The sequence below is a fragment of the Lepus europaeus genome, chromosome 15 (assembly GCF_033115175.1).
Source record: "Lepus europaeus isolate LE1 chromosome 15, mLepTim1.pri, whole genome shotgun sequence".
NCBI lineage: Eukaryota > Metazoa > Chordata > Mammalia > Lagomorpha > Leporidae > Lepus > Lepus europaeus.
Window position 1 is genome coordinate 10,642,316 of NC_084841.1, and position 12,884 is coordinate 10,655,199.

The following is a 12,884-nucleotide window of genomic DNA, read 5'->3' on the forward strand; positions in this document are numbered from 1 at the left end:
TGTGCAGGAAGATCCACATTTTCCTACCTTCTTTATTTATTTAAGAGGCAGAAAGACAGAGAGGGACAGACAGTGAGTGTTACTGCGGTTACTGCCCAAATATCTGAAACATTCAGGAGCCAGAAACTCAACCCAGGTCACCCACGTGGGTGTCAGGGACCAAAGTACTTGAGCCCTCACCATTGCCTCTTAAGGTGTGATTAGCAGAAAACTGGATCAGAAGTAGAGGTGAGACTTGAATCCAAGCATTCAGATACATGGTGCAGGCATCCCAGTTGGCATGTTAACTGCTAGATTGAATGCCTACCTCTTTTTCTTTCTACTCAACATGCCCTTGGCAGGCCAGACCTTGGGAGGCCTGACAAATATCCTTCCAATCACGTACACAAATCACGGACAGCATTGCTGACTCTTCCTGATTCTGCTTTTGCTCCATCGATGCTGGGCCACAGAGACTCACCCATGCTTCTTATGGGGCTGCCAACCTATCCCACTCTCTGAGGAGTTAGTTTTTGCTACTCTTATGGGTCTGTTTTCACACCAGGAGAAAAGATACAAGAGGAGTCCCGGTTCCAGATTCTCCAGAGAAACAGAATCAATAAGCTCAAGTATAGATTCACTGGAGGAGATTTGTTATGGAAATTGGCTCACATGGTTATGGAAGCCAAGGAGTCCCAGGACCTGCCAGTCACAAGCTTTCAGGTCAAGATGGCTGGTGGTGAATTCAGTCTGAGTGCAAGTGATCCAAAGCCCATGAAGGAGAGAAAATAGATGTCCCCACCCCAGAAGAACACACAACGGAGAAAAGTAAAATCACTGAAACAGAAGCAAGAAAATGAATCACACTTCTGCTACTTTTTGTTCTTTCCAGGCCCCAAAAGAGGAAAGGATATTGTCCACATTGGTGAAGATGAGTTTTTTTGTTTTTGTAAAATTCACTGCTTCAAATACTAGTATTTTCCAGCAACACTCACAATCACACCCAGAAATAATGTTTCAGCAGCTATGTGATACCCCTTAAGCCACTCAAGTTGGTGTGTGGAATTAACCATCAGAGGCAAAGACAGTCATAAGCAATCAGTTTAGGGTGAGACTAAATATTCAAAGGTGTAGGGCAAGCCACAATATCACTCTTAAACTTCCCTTTCCTCCAGAGAATGTGGGGCTAATGAGAGCCCCTCTTCCATATGGTCGTGGAGAGTGTTCAGTGACAGAACACACTAATGCATTATAACTGTGCCTCTTTTTTAAAAAAGATTTATTTGAAAGGCAGAGTGATGGGGGGCTGGAGAGAGAGACAGAGAGAGAGTGCGAGAGAGATCTTCCATCTGCTGGTTTATTCTCCAAGTTGTCACAACAGCCAGATTTGGGCCAGGTTGGAGCCAGGAGCCAGAAACTCCACCCTGGTCTCGCACATGGGTGGCAGGGACCCAAGCACTTGGGCTATATTCCACTGCCTTCTTTTGAACATTAGTGGCGAACTGGATCAGAAGCAGAGTAGCCAGAACTTGAGACAGCACTCGGATATGGGATGCTGCACACGCTGCAGCTTAACCCAGTGTGCCACAGCACCCTTGGGCATAGAAAGCAGTATGTAAGTGTTAGGTATTCTTCTTGTTAAGTGATTGTTTGGGGTCTGTTAAATAAATTGGACTGGGTAACAGCAGACCAGACCAAAAAACACAAAGGGAGTCACTCAAAATTCATCCAAACCAATGCTAAGTTATCTAACCTGAGGAATTAGGAGACAGATAATAGCCAAATTAACCAAACAGACCAGTTGGCATGACAATGAAATTCCCCTCTGCTTTAATCCTTACCAAAAAAATAAATAAATAAAAGTAACCCAATGTTAACTAACCAGTTATTGTTTGATTTTCCTATTCCTGCCTTATAAGAAAAGTAACTCTGAAAAGCCCAATCCACTGTTGTTCTCTGCTTCTGCTTTCTTCAGCCCTTTTCTGCCTGGAAAACCAGCCTCCCCTGTCAGCTCATTGGAATACTCATTCTATTTTGTGGAATGAAATGTTGTCTGATTCTAGAGTTGCAAAGAAAGCCAACTAAGGCCCACAGACTACGTTGTGATAATGTCGTCTTTGAAAGGTCCTGTTCCTCAGACGTAGACCCTGGGACAGAAATGGCAGGTGTGGTCTAATCCCCTGGGGAAACTTGCAAGTGTGGGGCTCCCTGGGACAGAGAATTCCCTGGCACTGCCTGCTGTCTTCCTGGAGCTCCAGTGGCCCAAGGGCAGTGCTTGGGGGTGGTGCGGGGAGGGGGGGTGTGCAAACAGAGGGGAGAGTGGCAGGTGTGGACCTTGAAAGGCAAAAGCATACTGGAACCAGGGAGGGGTGAGCAGGCCTGCAGAGGGGGCTGAAGAGAGCAGCTGGAAGCCTTGCAGCGGCATCCCAGTTGTCATTTGCAAAACATTCCCATGAGTTCTCTTCTCGGACTGCTCTTTTGCTGCACACCCTCCATTCTCTGTTCCACATTCTGGCACCTTTTTACCATCTACAGTCTGTTCATTCATTCAGCAAATATTGACTGAGTCCTATTGTGTGCCAAGAACTACGTTTGGACCTGGAAATGCATCCCTGTTTAAAAAAAAAAAAAAAAAAAAAAAAAAAAAGCTGAGCCTGGGTAGAAATATCTGGTGGTGGCAAAGTCTACCACTTTTCAAAGTAGGCCTGAGTTTCCTAAGTAGCCAAAAGTCATATTATTTCCATGATAGCAACTTATACCCACAGTAAGTTGTAATTCTAAGTCGTTTTCTTCAAAGTCAATTAAACGAGTCCCTCCGAGGCAATAATTTTCACAGGACTTCTTAAAAATTATACATTTTCTACATTACATGGGTATGTAATCAACTGCTAAAAACTTGGAAAACAGAAAAAAATGAAATTAGTCACCTATCCCTCCACTGGCTTACCACAACTACTGTTAGCATTTTCTCCCTGTCTTTCCCTTGTGTCTGCTTTACTTTTTCTAGTTCTGGAATCATTCACATATATTCATGTATTCCATCCTCACTTCATATTTCACAATAGTCCCACAGTCCTGGGTATGCCAATGACCACAGAATGTGCCTCTCTTTTCTTATCCCACTGCCTGCTATTGGCCCTTTGCTGTTGGCAGTCTTTTCATTATTACTCTTGAATTGACTAAGAAAACCATTCCCAAAGGGGAGTGGGGGTGGGCTCCACTTGTGTGTGAAGTGGTGAAGCCATCCTTGAAATGAGTCACCACTTCCCGGGTGCTCTTGATGGGCAGCTGTGATCTGGACATAGCAAGCTGGTCACGTTGGTTCAAGAAAACAATACTCTGAACACGGCAATTTCGTATCTCACCTGCTTGAGGAGGCCTCCAAAAGAGGCATTCTTGGAATTTGGTTTTTATCTCCACCCGATGGCACCAGTGCAGGGACCTTTTCATTCTCCCTTAACTTTCTCTGCAACCCTCAGAGGAAAAGGACATAGAGAGGCCAGTGATGTCCTTCGACCTGCCAAAGCTACTGAAGCCCAGGCCCCAGCTACCCACCCAGGGGCCCTAGCTGCAGACTTCCGGGAAAGGCCCCCAGGGTCAAGCTGTTGCTGATGTTTCGGAAGGCTCCTCCAAGGCCGCAGACATCTGCTAGACACGAATGAAGACAAAGACAGCTGGGAAAACCCACGAGGAAGGAAATCCCACTGTGACAGGAGCTGCCTCATGCTCCTTTGAAAGCTGCACTGAACCATTGTTCGGTCACAAAAGCCTCGACTTGAAAGCTGCTGCTGATTCCGGGTCAGTCTCTCAGCCTGTGGAAGGGTTTGAGGGAGGAAAGGGACACAGAAGTGCCCGTGTCCCCGAGAAGGGCTGCCAGCGGCTGACGGAGCAGCTGAGAGGCCACAGCCAAGAGCCAGGGCTCTGTTTTGAAAGGGCCTGGCCCCAGGGGACCATGACAGCCACAGACAATGGATGATTAGCTCTCTCTCTACCTGGCCTTGGCATTTACTCCCAGGTCCAGGACTCCCTGGAAACTGTAGTAAACCCTAGGGAAAACTTTTCAGCGGCCACCTACAGGCACTCCTGGGGGGAACAAATTAGCCAAGAGTCTGACTTTGTGTCCCCTCTCTAAGGCCCGAGCCATGCAGAACACGTTTCAAAAGTCTTGAACTGGGTACATGTTTTCATGGTTGGATACTCTCGCTTTCTTTGGTAAGTAGGAGTATTTGACATCAATATGCAGAATATTCAGGAGGAAGAGAGCACAAATTTGGTGGAGAGAGACAGGCATCACAGGAATGTTAGAAAAGAAAAATCGTCTCCAGGCTCTGTCTACAGCTTTCCCTACAGTTTCTGCAGCTCGTCACATGTCTTCCCATGACAAGTGATACAGGCACTGAAGTGGGCCACTAGGGCAAGAGAGCAAGCCTTGAAGTTGGCATGGAGAAGGGTCCAGTTCACGCTCTCTGGGTTTAAAATGGGGAATGACCTCATGCTTGATGATGGGCTCAGCCTGATGCTTTTTATTTTTATTTGGGGTTGAGGGAGAGGGCAGCTCCTAAAATAACGCCTCCTAAAAAGAGATGAGGGACATCAGGTTGAAACAAACACTAACACATAAACCTTTCCCATACCGACTGTAGGTGGAAACCTCAGGTCCGTGTATCTGAACACCGCCTCCAGGGAGAAGGAGCTAACAACACCCCATGGACCTCATGATGAAGTCTAATCTGGAAGCGGAAGGCCACCTTAAGTGAAAGGAAGCTGTGGTGTCCACAGCATAAGAAATAACAAACGCACGAAGGACGCTTCGCGTGGAAGAGTCTCGGAAGGCGTCTTTGATGTTTGGAGAGCATGCTGTGGTGAAGTTACTTCTGTAATTGAGATGAAGACATATTTCTGGGCTGGCTGGCAGACTGCAAACCCTCTGCTACTGCTCCCCTTTTCTCCTCTGCTTCCAACCCTCCCAGTGCTAAAACCAAGGGTGTCATCTCCAAGGGCCAGCCTGGCACCTGCCAACCTGGGAGGGGGGCCCCGCAGGTTCACAAGAACTGCCACACCCGAGGCCCATCCTTGCATGACCCCTCAACCTGGCTTCCCAGAGAGCAAGCATGGCCCAGACAACCTGCGCAGTGCCTGCAGTTCCTCGAGTGTTCTCCTGAGGTACCCTCAAGAGATCATTTGTGGGAAATGCAGCCCCTATGGGGTACCATCAAGTCATTCTTGTCTATCAACCCTACCTTTATACCTACACTTAATGGCAGGACTTTATATATCATTTAAGACTTCCTTGGATCCAAAAGTTACCAAAGAGTGAGTAGCTACTCATAGCACACTTTTTGCTGGGTAAAGAAAAGTCTGTGGTGTAGAACATTCAAGTAACATTCCTAGAAAAGGTGGTAGGCTTAACATGACTTGAGGTGGAGCCAAGGAAGACCCCAAAGTCCTTCAAACTCATTGGGAAGAACTGGATCTTCAAAAGGAAAGGCTTTTTGGAAAATGTCCTTATTAGGATATCATTATTCCTTATTAGATTGCTTAGCTGTGCAGGGATTGAAGTTTTTGTCACTGATCAAAGAAGGTATGGGAGAAATAGTGTTTCCACGTGGATGTGTCAGTTTCAGTATAACATGTTTTTTTTTTAACTTTTATTTAATGAATATAAATTTCCAAAGTACAGTTTATGGATTGCAATGGCTTTTCCCCCCCATAACTTCCCTCCCACCCGCAACCCTCCCCTCTTCCACTACCTCTCCCCTTCCATTCACATCAAGATTTATTTTCAATTATCTTTATATATAGAAGATCAATTTAGCATATATTAAGTAAAGCTTTCAACAGTTTGCACCCACACAGAAACACAAAGTGTAAAACACTGTTCGAGTACTAGTTATAGCATTAAATCACAATGTACAGCACCTTAAGGACAGAGATCCTACATGAGGAATAAGTGCACAGTGACTCCTGTTGTTGACTTAACAAATTGATACTCTTGTTTATGGCATCAGTAATCACCCTAGACTCTTGTCATGAGTTGCCAAGGCTATGGAAGCCTCTTGAGTTCACCGACTCTGATCATATTTAGACAAGGCCATAATCAAAGTGGAAGTTTTCTCCTCCCTTCAGAGAAAGGTACCTCCTTCTTTGATGACCTGTTCTTTTCACTGGGATCTCACTCACAGAGATCTTTCATTTAGGTCATTTTTTTTTTTTTTTTTTTTTTTTGCCACAGTGTCTTGGCTTTCCATGCCTGAAATACTCTCATGGGCTTTTCAGCCGGATCCGAATGCCTTAAGGGCTGATTCTGAGGCCAGAGTGCTGTTTAGGACATCTGCCATTCTATGAGTCTGCTGTGTATCCTGCTTCCCATGTTGGATCGTTCTCTTCCTTTATATAACATGTTTTATACCCTGCGTTGGAAGGGAAAAGTTTTCCCACACTGCAACAAGATTACCAAGTGACAGTGATCAATAAGAGCAGACTGGCCTCCATCATGTGTGCCACATGAAGCATGTGTTGGAAACTTAATCCTCAAGGCACTGGTGTTGGGAGGCAGGGCCTAATAGGAGTTATTTAGTCATGAGAATGCACTCTCTTGAGTGGCTTACCAGTGATTATGAGAGGACTTGAGGCTTTTAATCTCACTCTCTCTCCCTCTCTCTCTCACTCCCCCTTCTGCTTTCCACCACAAGATGTTGGAATGGGGCTGGCACTGTGGTGTAGTGGGTAAAAAAGCCACCACCTACAGTACCGGAATACCATATGGGCACCGGTTCAAGTCCCAGCTGCTCCACTTCCAATCCAGCTCTCTGCTATGGCCTGGGAAATCAATGGAAGATGGCCCAGGTCCTTGGAGCCCCTGCACCCATGTGGGAGACCTAGAAGAAGCGTCTGGCTCCTGGCTTCGAATTGGTGCAGCTCCGGCCATTGCGGCCAATTGGGGAGTGAACCAGCACATGGAAGACCTCTCTCTCTCTCTCTCTCTCTCTCTAACTCTGACTTTCAAATAAATAAATAAATAAATAAGATGTTGCAGCAAGAAGGCCCTCACCAGAAGTATGCCCCTTGACCATGGATGTCAGCCTCCAGAACTAAAAGAAATAAGTTTATTCTCTTTATAAATTACCCAGTTCCAATAATTCTATTAGAGTAACTGAAACAGACATACTCCATAGGTACAATGATTTTTTTCTTGAAAGTCTTCCATTTCTAACATTTTTCTTTTAATAATAATCAAGCATATTGTCATATTGCCACCTAAAGTATTTACTTCATACAGGAAGTTCTCAGATTGTACCTTTTATTTTAAAAAATTGCTTGATTTATTTATTTGAAAAGCAAAGTTACATAGAGAGAAGAGGAGAGAGAGAGAGAGAAAGAGAGAGAGAAAAAGATCTACAATCTGTTGGTTCCCTCCCCAAATGGCAGCAATAGCCAGGGCTGGGCCAGGGTGAAGCCAGGAGCCAGGAGCTTCATCCAGGTCTCCCATGTAGATGCTGCTTTCCTAGGCACATTAGCAAGGAGCTGCATTGGAAGTGGAGCAGCTGGAACTTGAATCAGTGCCCATATAGGATGCTGGTGTCACAGGTAGCAGTTTACACACCACACCACAAGGCTGGCCCCCAGATTGTAACTAATGAAATTCCAACCCTAGCGGCTGGCACTGTGGTGCAGTAGGCAGCACTGGCATCCCATACAGGTGCTGGTTCATGTCTTGGCTGCTCCTATTCTGATCCAGCTCTCTGCTTATGGCCTGGGAAAGCAGTTAAGATGGCACAATGGCTTGGGCCCTGCACCTGACTCCTGGCTTCGGATTGGCCCAACTCCAGCTGTTAACAGCCATTTAGGGAGTGAACCAGTGGATGGAAGACATTTCTCTCTGTCTCTCTCTCTGTAACTCTAGCTCTCAACTAACTAAATAAAATCTTTAAAAAAAAAAATCCAACCCTGAGTACAGTACAGTCGTTGCCCTCAGCATTTATATTGTTTTCCAACTTTGAATAATCATTCCTGGTTTTCATTTTGTTTGTATTTCAATTGGGAGAAACTTGTTACTTTTTTAAAAGACCTGAGTTCAAATCAAAGCTTCACTCTTAATGTGCCATAGCTGTTAATTAATTAACTGATAGTGTTCTGAGTGTACTCATTATCTGCAAGTCTGAAAAATAAAGCCAATCAGTTCAGCCATGTCGGTGATGCTATTTAAGTAAAATAGTTGTCAGCAGCCATAGATCAGTCATGGACATGTGCCAAAACAAAATACTTAGGGTGGACAGTCTTTCCCTGTCCTGAAACTAGCTTGCTGCATAATGGGAGAACAGGTTTCTGTGATCTCACAGGGTATTGCTTAGTGCAGACTTGACTTTACCTAATTTAGGATGATTATTGCAATACAAATAGTTTCTTTATTTCTATCTTGCTGCCTTATAATCCAAAGAGAATGACCCTTTGACTGAGAGTGAATGACATTGTCCATCTGTTCCTTTTTTTTTTTTTAATAACATGATACACTGTCAGATATTTATCAGCTGCGAGGCAGGTCCAAGAACAGCCTTGGCCAAACTCAACAGTCCATCAGAGTCATCCTACATTTGGCTGAAATGGCAAGGCCTCACACTCCTGAGTCAATCTTCATGTAGGCTACCCTGGGAGTGGTTATGGTCTTAGATAGGAGGAGGCAGGTCTTGAAGAGGGTGACAGCTGGAGGCTGTCTGCTGACAGTGCTGCCAGCAGCTGGGCAACACAGAGTCCACCATCGCATGTGAATACAGAGGCCATCATAACACACAATGATGAGAGTAGAACAGAGTTAAATACAGCGCCAATGGGGACAGCTAAGGAACTTAGTGTATACAGTTTGGGGGGTGAGGAAGCTTCTTGAGAAAGTCTCATGTAACTGGGCTGTGAAGGGTTCTGTGAGTTGCAGCAACACTGCATGCAGAAGGAGATGCACATGCAAAAGGTCAAAAAGTATGGAGCTTAAGATGATGGAGGAGACAGGGAAAGGCTTCAGGGGAAACATGGACCAGGTGTTGCCTGCCACAGTGAAGATTCAAACCACTGAAGGAGTCTAAGCAAGGCAGTGGCATGAATCGAAGTGCACTTTGGAAGGGTTGTAATCGTTGTAGTGTGGTGAATAAAGTGGAGGTTGTAACTCCAAGAGAAGCCTAAGGATTTTGAGTGTTGTAGTAACTCAGTTAAGAAATGATGGTGGCTTGTAGGGATGGAAATATGTGGAAAGATGAAAGGGATATTTAAGTGGTAATATCAAGAGAATCACATGGCAGACAAGATTTTGGAGCTGTAGCTGAGGGAGAGGGCATGATGATGGCCAGATGTCTTGGTGAGTGATCATGGCACTCACTGAAATGGGGGCAGATTAGAGGGAAAGAAAGGGTAATAACTTGGATATGTTGAGTTTAGACACCTGCCAGTTGCCCACTGAGCAGCTGGCAGCTTTGTGCATCTGAAGCTCAGGTTTAGTGCAGTGATTCCTGCACTAAAACCAGTATCTATATGGGAAGAGAAGTGCCAGACAGGGAAGAAGTTGCTTATATATTTATGTAAGCAGTGAGCAGAGATGATTTACTTCTAGAATTATCAGAAGTAAGGAGGCATAGAAGTTTAAGGAATGGTTGTAGGGGGAGGAGTAAAGAGTCTGTGAAGACTTGAAAATGTTAGGAGGAAAACCAAGAATGTTTAGGGTAACACAAGCCAAGAGAAGAAAGCAATGATCAAGAGAGGTTGGTAAACCATACCAGGGTTTGTGGGGGCTCAACAAATGTTTGCTGCTTTCCCTAATTGCACTCTAGACTGATTAAGAGAGAAGTAAGGGAGTAGATAGTTGGAGCACTGACCTAGCACCTTCATTACTGATAAAGTGATAATGGAGGCTTTGGCTTGAGTGTATGGCATTAATGAGAGTCTCTCATGCTGAAACCTGGATTCCTTACTCACCCTGGCACAAGTAGTGCTGGACCAACGCAGACCTCCTCACACAAGGGAGGGAGGAAGGCAGGGCAGAATACCAGCTCCTCATAGCTGCTGCTACCAACAGAAAAAGTGGGGAAGGGCAAGACTGTGCCTGCCCAGTTCCTCCTCCCAAAAGCACCAAGAAGGTAAGTTGACATCCATGGGAGGAAACACTAGGACTGGGGAACAGGTCCCCCCACACCTCTCATTCACACACACACACATGAACATCGAGGACTGGGGAATGTCCTTTAGGTGATGCCGGTGATAGTGAGCTCCACAGAGTTGCAGGGAGGGGAGCTGGATTGTAGCAGGCTGCAGAGAGAAACAGAGGTAAGGGAGGGAGGCAAGTTATGCAGCTCTTTCAAAGAGCTCTGTCATGAGGACCACTCCTGCAGGGTAGAGCTGGTGTCTGCAGAGGTTCACTTAATCTCATTAGCACATTTTAGGAATATCCAAGCTTGAGGAGCTGCAATAAGTTCCTGACAAACTTCCTAGGGAAAGACACAAGGAATAAAGACATGAAAATTGGCATTGTGTGGACTGGGGTCAGCAGACCAACGAGGAAGCCACCTGAGGTCAAGTCTTGGGAGATCAATAAAGAGTTGGGGAAGAGTGCTGGGGACTAATGCAGGTGTGTACCTTCCTGAGATGCTTCCTTGTACCACATTCATGGAATGGGGAAAGAGGACACAGAGCCAGCCCTTCATGATGAATTTAAACCAACTAACCAAACAAACAAGCAAACCAAATAATTGGACTGAATTGAAGACTATAGATTGGTCAAAATGCCATGCCAGCAAATAGACTTCCAAATTTCATGACTTAACAAAAATAAAAGTCCATCCATTTGTGTAATAGTCTGTTGCAGGTTGGGTGACTTTACCCTAGAACATGTGGCCAGTAAGGCTGATGTGAATGAGGAAGGGAAAATGAGATGCATATACCACAGCAGACAGAATAGAGTCACAGGGCCCCACCAGCACGGGAGGCTGGGAATTGAAGTCTATGGGGCCTTCAAAGAGGAGAAAAATGGATATGGTGAGAACCAAGTAGATTCACTTTAGAATGAAAGTTTAGGGGCCAGCGCTGTGGTGTAGTAAGCTAAGTCTCCACCTGTGGTGCCAGTATCCCATAGGGGTGCTGGTTTGAGTCCCAGATGCTCCACTTCCGATCCAGCTCTCTGCTATGGTCTGGGAAAGCAGTGGAAGATGGCCCAAGTGCTTGGGTCCCTGCCTCCATGTGGGAGACCTGGAAGAAGTTACGGGCTCCTGGCTTCAGATCGGCCCAGCTCTGGACATTGCGGCCATCTGGGGAGTGAACCAGCAGATGGAAGACCCCTCTCTCTCTCTCTCTCCCTCTCTGTAATGTTGCCTCTCAAATAAATAAATAAATAAATCTTAAAAAAATAAAAATTTTACATAGATAAGCTGATTTTCTTTTACTGGCCTTAAGGAGTTTTTTTTCCCAATAGGTATAAAGAAATCAATGCCCCCAAAGTGGGTATTATCCACAGTATAAAATCACTAGTGGCACCTCACTTTGCACAAAGGGTTCAGTGACTATCCCAATGAATTTAGCTAATACTTGGTAAAGTCTAACCTTGAACAGAGAGAGGCGGAAACAAAGAAGCAACAACAGAAGCCTTTTCCCCTCCAAAGGCAAAAACACTCTGGTTTTGCTCTCTGGCTCCAGTTTTCCCACATCCTACATTTTTGGCTGCTGGTCTGGAGGCCATAATCAGGGGCAAGGGAGAGAGAGGCTTAGAAAAGCAGAATGGTTGGTCTGGGTTAAAACTGGCCGCTAACAAGTCTTGTTTTGGTAGGTTTGACCTTGCTCTTTGACCTTTCTCTTTGGAAGGAAGGAATGTGGGTTCTCTGGGCTCTGAGCAGGGCTTCCAAAGCTGCTAAAACCTCCTCAGCGCCTGCTAATGTGGGAAACCTCCTTAAAACATTCTGTTGCATAATTGGAGAAAAGTAATTAAGGAAAAAGTTGAAAAACGTCTTATGGGAAGCAAGAGCTTGACTAACATTCCTGCTTAAAAATAAACGATGAAAATCAAATTTTGAATTCATGATTTCAACCAGCATTCACTGAACATTTACTAAATTTGCAAAGCATTGTACCAGATACATTGGAGGTTATAAGAAAAGAGTGGGCCACTCTAAGTTCTCAAGGAGCTAGTGGAAAACTCAGCTATTTACACATTTCATTAAATTCTAAGTGAAAAGGATGAGAAAAGGTAGCATGGATTTTACTCAGACCATCAAGTGCAAAGATCCTGTGGTCAGCACAGGTTTGGTGGAAGACTTACAGGATAGGGTGTGCTCCTTGGCTGCACCTCATCTATCTGCCTATCTGCATAAATGGTGGAGGTCTTATACTGATTGGCTCATGGCATAGTGGCCAGATCCCACACCAGATGTGGATCAAGGCCTTGGAACTGCAGGGTGCCTGGAACATCACCAGACAGTCTGGCATGGGCTCCAGAATGTAGATTTAAAATAAAGGCTCCCAAAGATGCTGAGGTTTGCAACATTGACAAGTTGGACTTTTAATGTCAGACTGAAGAGTCTGAAGGTCATTCTGAAGGGCAGGGTGTGAGTCAAGGTGGTTTGAAAAAGAATGCACAATCCAACCTGTCCTTCAAGAAGCTCATCAGGCTTGGGATCAAATGGTTAGGGAAGACCAGAGTATGGAGAGAGGAATGGGCCTGTCCTCAGACTATCTATCTTACCCCCATGTGATTTCCCCTAGATTTTCCTCGTCTCAGGCACCTTCAGAGACAAACTATGTCACCTGATGGTGAATATCGACCTTTCATTGGCTGGTTAGCCCATCACTGCAGTGCAGCCTCCCATGTTCGTTAAAGCAGCCCTCTGCCCCTAGTACTCAGTGGAGTTCCACCAAGCTTGGCAAGCCCTGCCTCTGTC